The sequence below is a fragment of the Lactuca saligna genome, chromosome 4 (genome assembly GCF_052625555.1).
Source record: "Lactuca saligna cultivar CGN05327 chromosome 4, ASM5262555v1, whole genome shotgun sequence".
In the NCBI taxonomy this organism is placed as follows: domain Eukaryota; kingdom Viridiplantae; phylum Streptophyta; class Magnoliopsida; order Asterales; family Asteraceae; genus Lactuca; species Lactuca saligna.
In genome coordinates, this window is record NC_136420.1 from 298,820,958 (window position 1) to 298,831,027 (window position 10,070).

The following is a 10,070-nucleotide window of genomic DNA, read 5'->3' on the forward strand; positions in this document are numbered from 1 at the left end:
TAACGAAAATTAAAAATAACATATTTTTTTAATCACTTCATGGAAATAAAGTTCGGACGTTGTTTTGTGGATAACTATAGGGACGACTTGTCGTTCCCATACCTTTCTATGCCCAAAATTAGGAGAGCAAACCCTTTCGTTTCATTCACGCACGCGACGGAATATGCCCGACAAAAAAACCTTGCTCGCTAAATGGCAGCAACAGAATAGTGATGGATTTAGCGAGGGATTCACTTGTCGCAAATTGATAAAATGGCTGGTAACTTCCGTTGCTAATTCATCGCTAATTTCCATCACTAATACGTGGATGATGACATTCATTTAGCTAAAAATTCCATTGCTAATTGTGATGATATTTGTATCATTTGTTCTCACGTATTAATTTAATAACCAAAATTCATAGAAATTTTAATACTAAAACTAAAACTATATTGCAAGCATTAAATTAAATATTAATATTCGAAAAACAAAATATATACTCATATTCAATTTCATAATATCGAAACCAAATAAAAAAAATCAAGTGTCAAAGATTAAATCGATTTCAAAATGTTGAAACAAAATCATAAAAATCAAGAGTCAAAGTCTAACTAGGTGGGCAGGTTACTTCATTGGGGGAGTTATAGAACTAATGCCGTTATAAATCTTGGCAATTTCTTGTTTTTGGCCAAAACTTGTTCACATTCTGCCTTATTCTCTTCCTTTATCTACTTACGCATACGATGAATAGCAACCTACAAAGCAGCAATAATTAAGTTTACACCTAATTAAACATCAAGCCATATCATGGAATTAAGAGCAACATGCTTTCAACTTGAAAAAAAATATATATAAATAATTAAAAATAACAACATACTTTTAACTTGAAAAAACTATAAACTATTACAAGAAGCAATCAACATATAATTATATATTTTAGATTCTAGATTGCATATATACCTTTAAAGACAATGAAGTAACGCATTCATTGGTGGATGCATCAAGATAACCAAAACTATCATCAACAGTCGTTTCACGACACAAACAAAACAAACCATATTATATGTTCTCGGGTTCTCAACCTTTTAGGTGTTTGTTAGATGCATTTTATATGAATCTTTTAGCACAATTTCCTTGTTATTGCGTTATAAAAAGCTAACTAACTCCCGATTATTCTCATTTATTTCGTGTTTCGTGATGATTTTGTAGACTGCCCGTAGTGCTCACTTTTGTTATGATTTTTCAGGGTAATTTGGAGCACATGGAGGATTGCGCAAGTTTGGGATGCGTTAATGGATGCTTTGGAGCTTAACTGGAGTTTAGACCGAGGAAGGATGCTGAGAAATGATCAAGAATTGCTTAGAAGGAGGAACGACGATCAAAACACACGAAAATGACAACATGCGATCGCATGTTGCCCCTATGCGATCGCAGGTATGCCTTTGCGATCGCAGGTTGGGTTGCAGCTTCACTTCGTAGTTTTTTCGTGCAAAATATTCATCAGACTTGGAAAAAAGATATACATGCAATCGCAGGTTGGCCCTTGAGATCGCAGGTTGGCCAAAATGCTTCGCAATGGTAATGTACTTCATTTAAAAGGCATGTGGTACGTTTTTGGTGATACATGCGATCGTAGGTTGTCCCTTTTCGATCATAGGTACAACGTTTTTACAGCTAGACATATAACTAGAGCCCCATACTCATCCAGTAACCCTAATTGGTGATTCTAAGGCGATTTTTAGAGGGTTTCAAGTGAAGAATGCAGATCTAAAGGAGACGATTCAATTTCTTTTCATTGTTTAGTAAGATTTATCATTAGACTCTATTTTCTACTGTGTTGTAATCCATTTTTAGCCATGTCAGGCTAAAATCTCAGATTTCAGTTTCGCAAGACATAACATTTTCGTATGATTAATCATTAGGCACTATGTATGACTGTGATTACTGTTTAGTTTGATCAATTTTGTGTTTAATTGAGTGTTTGGTTTTGATTTCAATTTATGTTGGCCACTTAAATTGTTTGTGAATCATTCTAGTCATCTAATTGTTTAGATCCGGAATTGTACTGAGAAATTACAATGTGTTTAATGCAACTTTTATTTGTTAATCAAGAGCTTGTTTGGTTAATTGGGTAAAAAGTTAGCTTTAATTCAAAGAACTTATTTTGATTAAATAATTTTTGTAATAGAGGTCATTAGAGCTTGTTAATGAACTTCAATACCAATTTGAACAAGTACACAATCAAATATTGCGTTGAAGGTTAATTATATGATTAGGGAGTCACCGTGAAACTAGAATTACTTTCTCTTATTTGAATTTTCATCACTTTAAATTTAGTTATTCTTTTGACATTTTTTATTTTTATTATACAAATTTTCATAAATAAACCCCCTATTTTTATGTTTATTGCATTCATCAAGAGTTAGTTCACGCCTTACGCAAAGAGGTGTAAACTTTGGGATGTGTCCCTAAGGATTTGACCCTGCTTACTTGTACTACATGTTAGTGCAATAGAGTAGTTTAATTGATATTTTTATTTGTTTAAATCGTGCACAACAGTGGTTTTAATAATGTTCTCATTTACTCCTATATATATATATATATATATATATATATATATATATATATATATATAAATATAATTAGTTTTCGAAATCAGAAGCTAATTTTTTGAAGATCTCTAGGTATAATGTTAATTTCTCACCTTTCACTGCATAAGATCCATTGTAGTGACTGGTTAGTGATAATGAATCAACAAATACTTGAAGATCCTTGATTTTAAGATCCTTAGCTAATTGTAGTCCCATGATGAGTGCTTCATATTCTGCTTCATTGTTGGTAGTGTTGAATTCACAACTAACTTCCTGGGGTATGATGTCTCCCTGTGGCAACTTTAGTATGATCCCTAGGCATGTTCCTTTCTGATTTGAAGCTCCATCTATGAACAACGTCCATCTTCCCAGGTGTTCGTCTTCTAGGAGTCGCTTGGCTTCCATGTCTACTTTGTTTTGTAGATCATCACTAAAGTCAACCACAAAATCTGCTAGTGCTTGTGATTTTATGGCGGATCTTGGTTCGTATCTCATTACATTCTTGATAGGATAGTTAGTTTTCACATGTATAGAGTGTGTTTCGAAGTAGTGTCTTAATTTGGTAGAAGCAGTCACTAAGGCAAGAATTAACGTTTCAAGTTGAGAGTACTTGGTTTCGGGATCCAGGAGACTTTTACTTACATAGTAGATAGGATGTTGGTCCCTGTTAAGATCGTTGACCAGAACAACACTTACCGTATTTATGTATACCAAGAGGTAGAGAATAAGTGGTTCTCCATCTATAGGTTTTACTAGTAGCCGAGCAGAGCTTAGATATTTTTTCAGTTCCTGGAAGGCTTTCTCGTGTTCCTCCTTCCATTCAAATCTCTTGTTCTTTTTCAAGATATCGTAAAAGGGCTTGCACCTTTCTAAGGATCTTGAATTGAACCTGTTGAGTGTTGATAATCTTCTTGTTAGCCTTTGGATTCCTTTATTGAAGACGGGGATCTTAGTTCCATGATTGCTTTTATTAGTTCTCGGCTTGCTTTTATCCCTCTCTTGGTCACCATGTATCCAAGGAACTTGCCTGACTTAATTCCAAAGTGACATTTGAATGGGTTTAGCTTCATATTGTACTCGTCCATGATGTCAAATGCTTCCTTCAGGTCTCTAAGGTGATCTTCGGCTTTCATTGACTTCACTACTATGTCATCAATATAAACTTCCATGGTGTCCCCCAGTTTGTCTTTGAACATCCAATTCACCAATCTTTGATATGTCGCACCTGCATTTTCAAGACCAAAAGGCATTGCTTTCTAACAATATATACTTGTTGGTGTTATGAATGCAATATCTTCTTGGTATGATGGTTCCATTTGGATTTGTTGGAATCCTACTGAAGCATCCATGAAGGTCAGGTGTTCATGGCCAACCATGGCGTCTATGTGAATGATAATTTCTTAATCGCCTTTGTTTTGTTTTGACACAACCTTTCTTTCTTCATATTGAATATGCTTACATTATGATTGATGATTAATTGTCCTACTATCGAGCCGAAGAGATGTTCACATTAAATACATCACCACATATATAGTGCCCTAATCAAGAAGAACTGATATAAATATGTGAAAAAGTTGGAAGAAATACTCATATTTTTATAAAAAAAATTGCATGTTTATCAAATTAATTTGTACTAGACTAAAGGTCATATCCCGTAATCTTCCATCGCTAATTCGTTACTAATAATCCAATCGAGATCAATAAGCCAATCATCAGTAACATAAATATGTGTACAACAACAATATTCTTCAATAGATGGTGTTTATCTTATAAAAGAAAAAAACGATCATAGATGTTCGATTCCACTTACCATGTTATTCTTAAATCATTATCATCATTTTATTAGATGATTTAAGATTTTAATTGTTTCACCTTTAAAAGCCATAAAGGGGATCAACTTGTTTAACACATATAAGGTAAGGGCATTCACAATCCATTGAACTCTATAGAGTTCAATGAATTATCACATCATCCATTAAACACTTATACACCAACACCCATAACTCATTAAACTTTTATTCAATCCAAATCTCCACTTTATTCTTTCTATTAAACCATTCAATGATCAGTAAACTCCTACATTCAACTTTACTCCATACCATCACTCGCACTCCATTCAACTCTTATTCAATCCTAATAATCGTCTGATTCAACTCTTATACTACTTGAATTATGGGTGCTCTAAACTGAACCATCTTAACACCTTACATCAACCCCTCTTAAGGCTACATGAGGATATCAATTGGAAAGTATTGACAATATTTTGAGTGTACTAGGGTATGAACATTTGACCCAATGTATGAAATTCTACTAATTAACCCATATGATCCTATCTCGGGGTACACATAACACCAATGTAAATATTTTTGGGAAGGCTAAAATTGAAGTAAAGACCATACATTTTCTATAATGAGATATATATGTTACAAAATTAATTGCACAATATAAAAATCATAAAACTTTTTATGCGAACACGCAATCCAGATATCTATGACCTTTCTCACTATAGCAACAAACTTATGAATAGTCAAATAAACTAGGTATAATCGAAATTCTCAAAATTTGAATACATACCTTGTGCTATAATCATATATAACACTCTTGAATCTGCAAGTGCCCTCTAAAATGCTAACACCAATATTGTGGATATCTCTAATGTGGCATACACCTAAAACCCTAAAATGCTAGCAAATGATTTGGAGAGAGAAGTGATGAGGAGATTTCGAAATTCTCTTCTTCTGAAGCTAAGGTCTAAGACCATTAGATTATATACATCTACATTTTTTGTATATATAATTGTATTAATTGTACTATCTTGTATTTTAGGTAATCTCTTTCCATGTACTATATATTTCCCTATTGAATGAATAGAAAACATCAATTTCTCTGGTAATTAACCTTTATGCTAAAGGTTTCTAGTGTAATCGATGCTTTGTACTCATTCAGTAGGGAAATATATAGTATCGGGAAAATGATTACCTAAATTATAGGATAGTATAATTAATGTAAATATACAACAAATATAGAATATATATATATATAACATCTAATAAAAATGTCTTGCATAAAGGTTCTATTTATAATTGGTGGAAACCCTAATTTGAATAAAAAAATAATAATGTTTTAACCTTATTCAAATTGGTTTCCTTATCAACTAAAGGAGGCTTTCAGAACCCTTCTGGACCTCTCCCAAATCCGTTCGTCATATAAAGGTTCTAGAATGTCTTCTTTGTTTAAAAATTAAACAACTTCAATCCAACTATTGGACTTTTAATTAATCTCAATTAATCCAAAATCAATTTCTAATTAATTCTATTTAATTATAAATTAACCCTTATTACTATCATCGCAACCAATCAACTTCTTATCACCGTCCTTCCTGTACACTAGGCCATAGTTTGTAGTTCTTTCTACGTACCTCAAGATGTGGTTGAGTGCTTTGAGATGTCCTTCCTTCGGTGACTTTATGTACCTGGTTACTACTCCAACCGAGTAGCTCAAATTTGGACTCGAGTGAATGAGGTAACGAAGGCAACCAATGAGGCGTTAGTAATCGATGGCACTGACTGGTACTCCATCTTCATCCTTCGTTAACCTGAGTCTTGGATCTATTGGGTTTTTTGATGGGTTGCAATCCCCCATTTCTGCTAAAAGAAGAATCTTCATAGCATATCAAGTTTGATTGATTGTAATGTTATCCTTATCTTGTTGTACTTCTATTCCTAGGTAGTAGGATAAAGTTCCAAAATCACTCGTATCAAATATCTTCAGCATTCGCTTTTTGAAATCATCCACTAGCTCTTCGCTTTTACCTGTCACATTTAAATCGTCCACATAGACACCAACATTCACAATCGTGTTTGACTTCTAGAGTTTGTACACATCATACTCCTATGGACATCTTTGGAATCCCACCTCCTTCAATGTTTTGTCATGTCGATCATTCCAAGCACTTGGAGCCTGACGTATACCATAAAGGGCCTTGTTCAAATTGTAGACCATGTGTTCTTTTTCCTACAATAACAAAGCCAGTTGGTTGTGTAACATGGACCTCTTGCTGTAGGATTCCATTCAAGAATGCAGACTTTACATCCAAGTGATGGACTTCCTACCCTTCACTTGTTGCCAATGCCAACAACATCGACACCGTTTTGCTCAAAGAGATTCCACTAACCATGTCTGGGAATGTCAGACATCATGTCAACTACCATATCTAAAGCATTTACGCTCAAAACCCCTTGACTTAACTTGTATTTGGACTTGTTCACCTAGTCACCATCGAAACAATTTCATAAATTTACTTTGTACCTAATATTATACGGTTATTGATTAATATATGCTTTCTCAGAGATGCAACGGAGTTGGGAGTTGGGACAATAGTGACTAGGTATGCAAACCGATATAACTAACATGCATGATCAAATATCTTAAATTGATGCACATTTTATAAGTACGACAAGAATTGAAAGAAAACGATAGTTCGTGGGGAAAATAAGAAAACACTAAATTTCAGGGACCTTTAATACATATATGTGCCATGTTACCATGTATATCAGCATGATCGGTGCATAGCTATCTTTTCCTTTTACATATCCTTCCATATCTTTTGATAGGTTGTTTATTTAGAGTTGTAAACCACTTACAATTATCTCTCTTACTTGGTTATCCATATAAACCGATATATCTATAAGTAAAAACATATCATTAAATATGGCCAGTAGATTCTAAGTCGAACACACTTTTTAGACTTTCCTTTAGGTCCAAGAAATTTGTGTTTTCTTACTATATAAATACATGTAATTAACTGATTATTATCATGTAATTTGAAGGAATTCGATAATGAGGAATTTATACCTCATTTACCTATGTTCTCTAGCGTTTTGGATCTCTGTATGCTTGAAGAACCATCCATCTTGTCATTGGATTCATTTAGTTATGGGTTTGTTGCTTCTTATGTTGTCACCCCGATGAAAGTCCTTAGACTAGGTCCCTTTTGTTAGATGTTTTATGGACGTAAAGTGAGGATAACGGGAACGGGTAATCAGGTTTGTTTGGTTTGATGAAGTTAATAAATTTATTTATTGTGTGTTGAAAACCCTATGTGCTCACCAGGCTCCCAAGCCTAACCCACTCAGTTTCTTGTATTACTGGTAGTGAGCATAGATGTTCGGATGAGAGATAAGGGATTATAGGCATGTAAATGCGAAATAATGTAGTAAGGCTTATATTGTACGGTTTATGCTTTGATCTGTATCGAACATGAAATCCCAAGGTTTTTAATGAAATACATTTTTTTGAAAATGATTTTTGATAAATCTTTATCATATCTTGTTTTTGGGAACAAATTCCACAACACTTTTATTTAAAATGTTACTCTGATTTTTAAACAAAGCATAAACGAATCGGTCTTTTCTAGCTGTGAAAATGGGGATGTCACAGTATAAGGGTGTATTTTATACATTTAAAATACTAAGGTTTAATCTTTTAATAAATTAGACTTCTAATTTAATTAAACTTAAGCCTAACTATGGACTTATTAATTGTCCTTTAATTAAAACACTAGGGTTTTAGAATTTAATATTTCAAAATTAAAACTTATTAATCAAATTTTAAATTCCAAAACTTGAGGGTAAATTTTGAAACTTTTCAAAACCTTTTAGATCAAATTTGAAAAACAATTAAACGAATCATATAATTTATCTATATCACATAATTTGACCTAATCCTCTTTTATATGGTAAGATAATTCAAATCAAATTCTAAAAATAGTTAATTTATCATATAATCTTGTAATTATCCTGAAATTTGACAATTATCTTTCAATTAGATTAGGATATCAATTACCATATTAGAAAAATAGAATTTCGATTAGTAAAAAAACTTATGGTAATTATCCAAATCTAATTTAGGCCAAAAATCCAAAAATCTGTAAACTGACGAGGCACCACATCATGGTGACTTTGACCACATCGTGGTCATCAGGCACATTCCAAAAAATGATTTCCTTTTAATTTGAACAATTCATGAATGCATCATATATAACAGAAAAACACCCAAGGCATTGATACCACTGATGAGTTTTGAGAACTAAAACATTCCTATGGTGTGGATGCAACCAATGCATTGGATTTAGGTTTTTCTCAAGTTATACATGCAAGTAATCATCCAACGCGTAAATCCTAAGACTAGCATACATAATTTCAAAATTAATAACTAATACCAAGTTAGATGAATACATTTTCCTTGTAGCTAGTTGATCTTGACCTTCAAGAGCTTAGTGCCTCAATTGTTGCACATATAATGAGTCACAAACACCAAGTAACAATGGAAGAATATGAGAAAGAGGTGAGAGGCTCCAAATTGCGGATAGGGTGGTTCTCTAAGAATACACATTAGCCGATTTTAGGAGCTAGGGGTTCCTTCTATATTTGAGGCTCCTAGAATTTTCAACTTAGAAACCCTAATTCCTTTGCTTAGGCCCTAAGAAACAAATGGATCCCTATATGGAAAGCCTTGGATGAAAATTCTGTGGGCCCCATAGATTTTCGTGCATCCTATACTAATATGATCCATTAGCCCAAACTATAACTATATATGATTTATAATCAGTCCCCATTAATTTAATCAGTCTCTTTTGATAACTAAATTAATTCCAAATTAATTCTTGATCAACACTAATTAAATAATATGATTTCTTAATTAATATGTTATTCTTATAATATATTAATAAATCACAATTAACCTCTTTCTCTATTATTCATCCTACCAAATTGCTATGGTGAAGGCAACCCAAAAGGACCATGCAACTATCGGGTCAAGTACGTGCCAATTAGAGTTATGGGCTTAGACACCTAATCCAACAGTTGCATGCATAGGCTTCATAAAGGTTGCAACTTTATGAATCTCCAAGGCAAGATGGCCTCATAGTGTGTTAGATCTGGGTTTTTGTTAAGCTCTGATGCCATGCATGGATTTTAGGGCATAATTTCCCTCTTTGGCCCATTTTGCCTTCAAGACATGCATGTCTAGATAGCATCGATCTTTGGGATGATTTTGAGGTAAGAACCTCTTATAGAAAGGATGTGCTCCAAATCTCTAGGGTTTTGGACTTAATGGTTAAGCCTATGAGTTTCAAGGCTTCGATAAGAGCTTTTGAGCATTTTGGGTAGTCCCAAAGGATAAAGTTGGAAACTTTATCCATTAAGACACATTTGGAGTTCAGATCTGAGCCTTAGAGTCCCTGGAATCGAAGGATCATTTGAATGTGTTTAACAGGAGGGAAAACTCGTCGAGTTGTCCAGCCAACTCGACGAGCTGGCTAGGGTTTTCCCGACTTTCTGAATATTGAGGGAACTCGACGAGTTGCTAGATGCACTCGGCGAGTTGGGTCAACATGGACTTTTAACATTGACCATTGAATTTAACTTTGACCATGGTTACCAAGTTTGACTTTGAGGACATTTTGGTTATTTTATGGTTTTGATAGAATTTGTCACATGT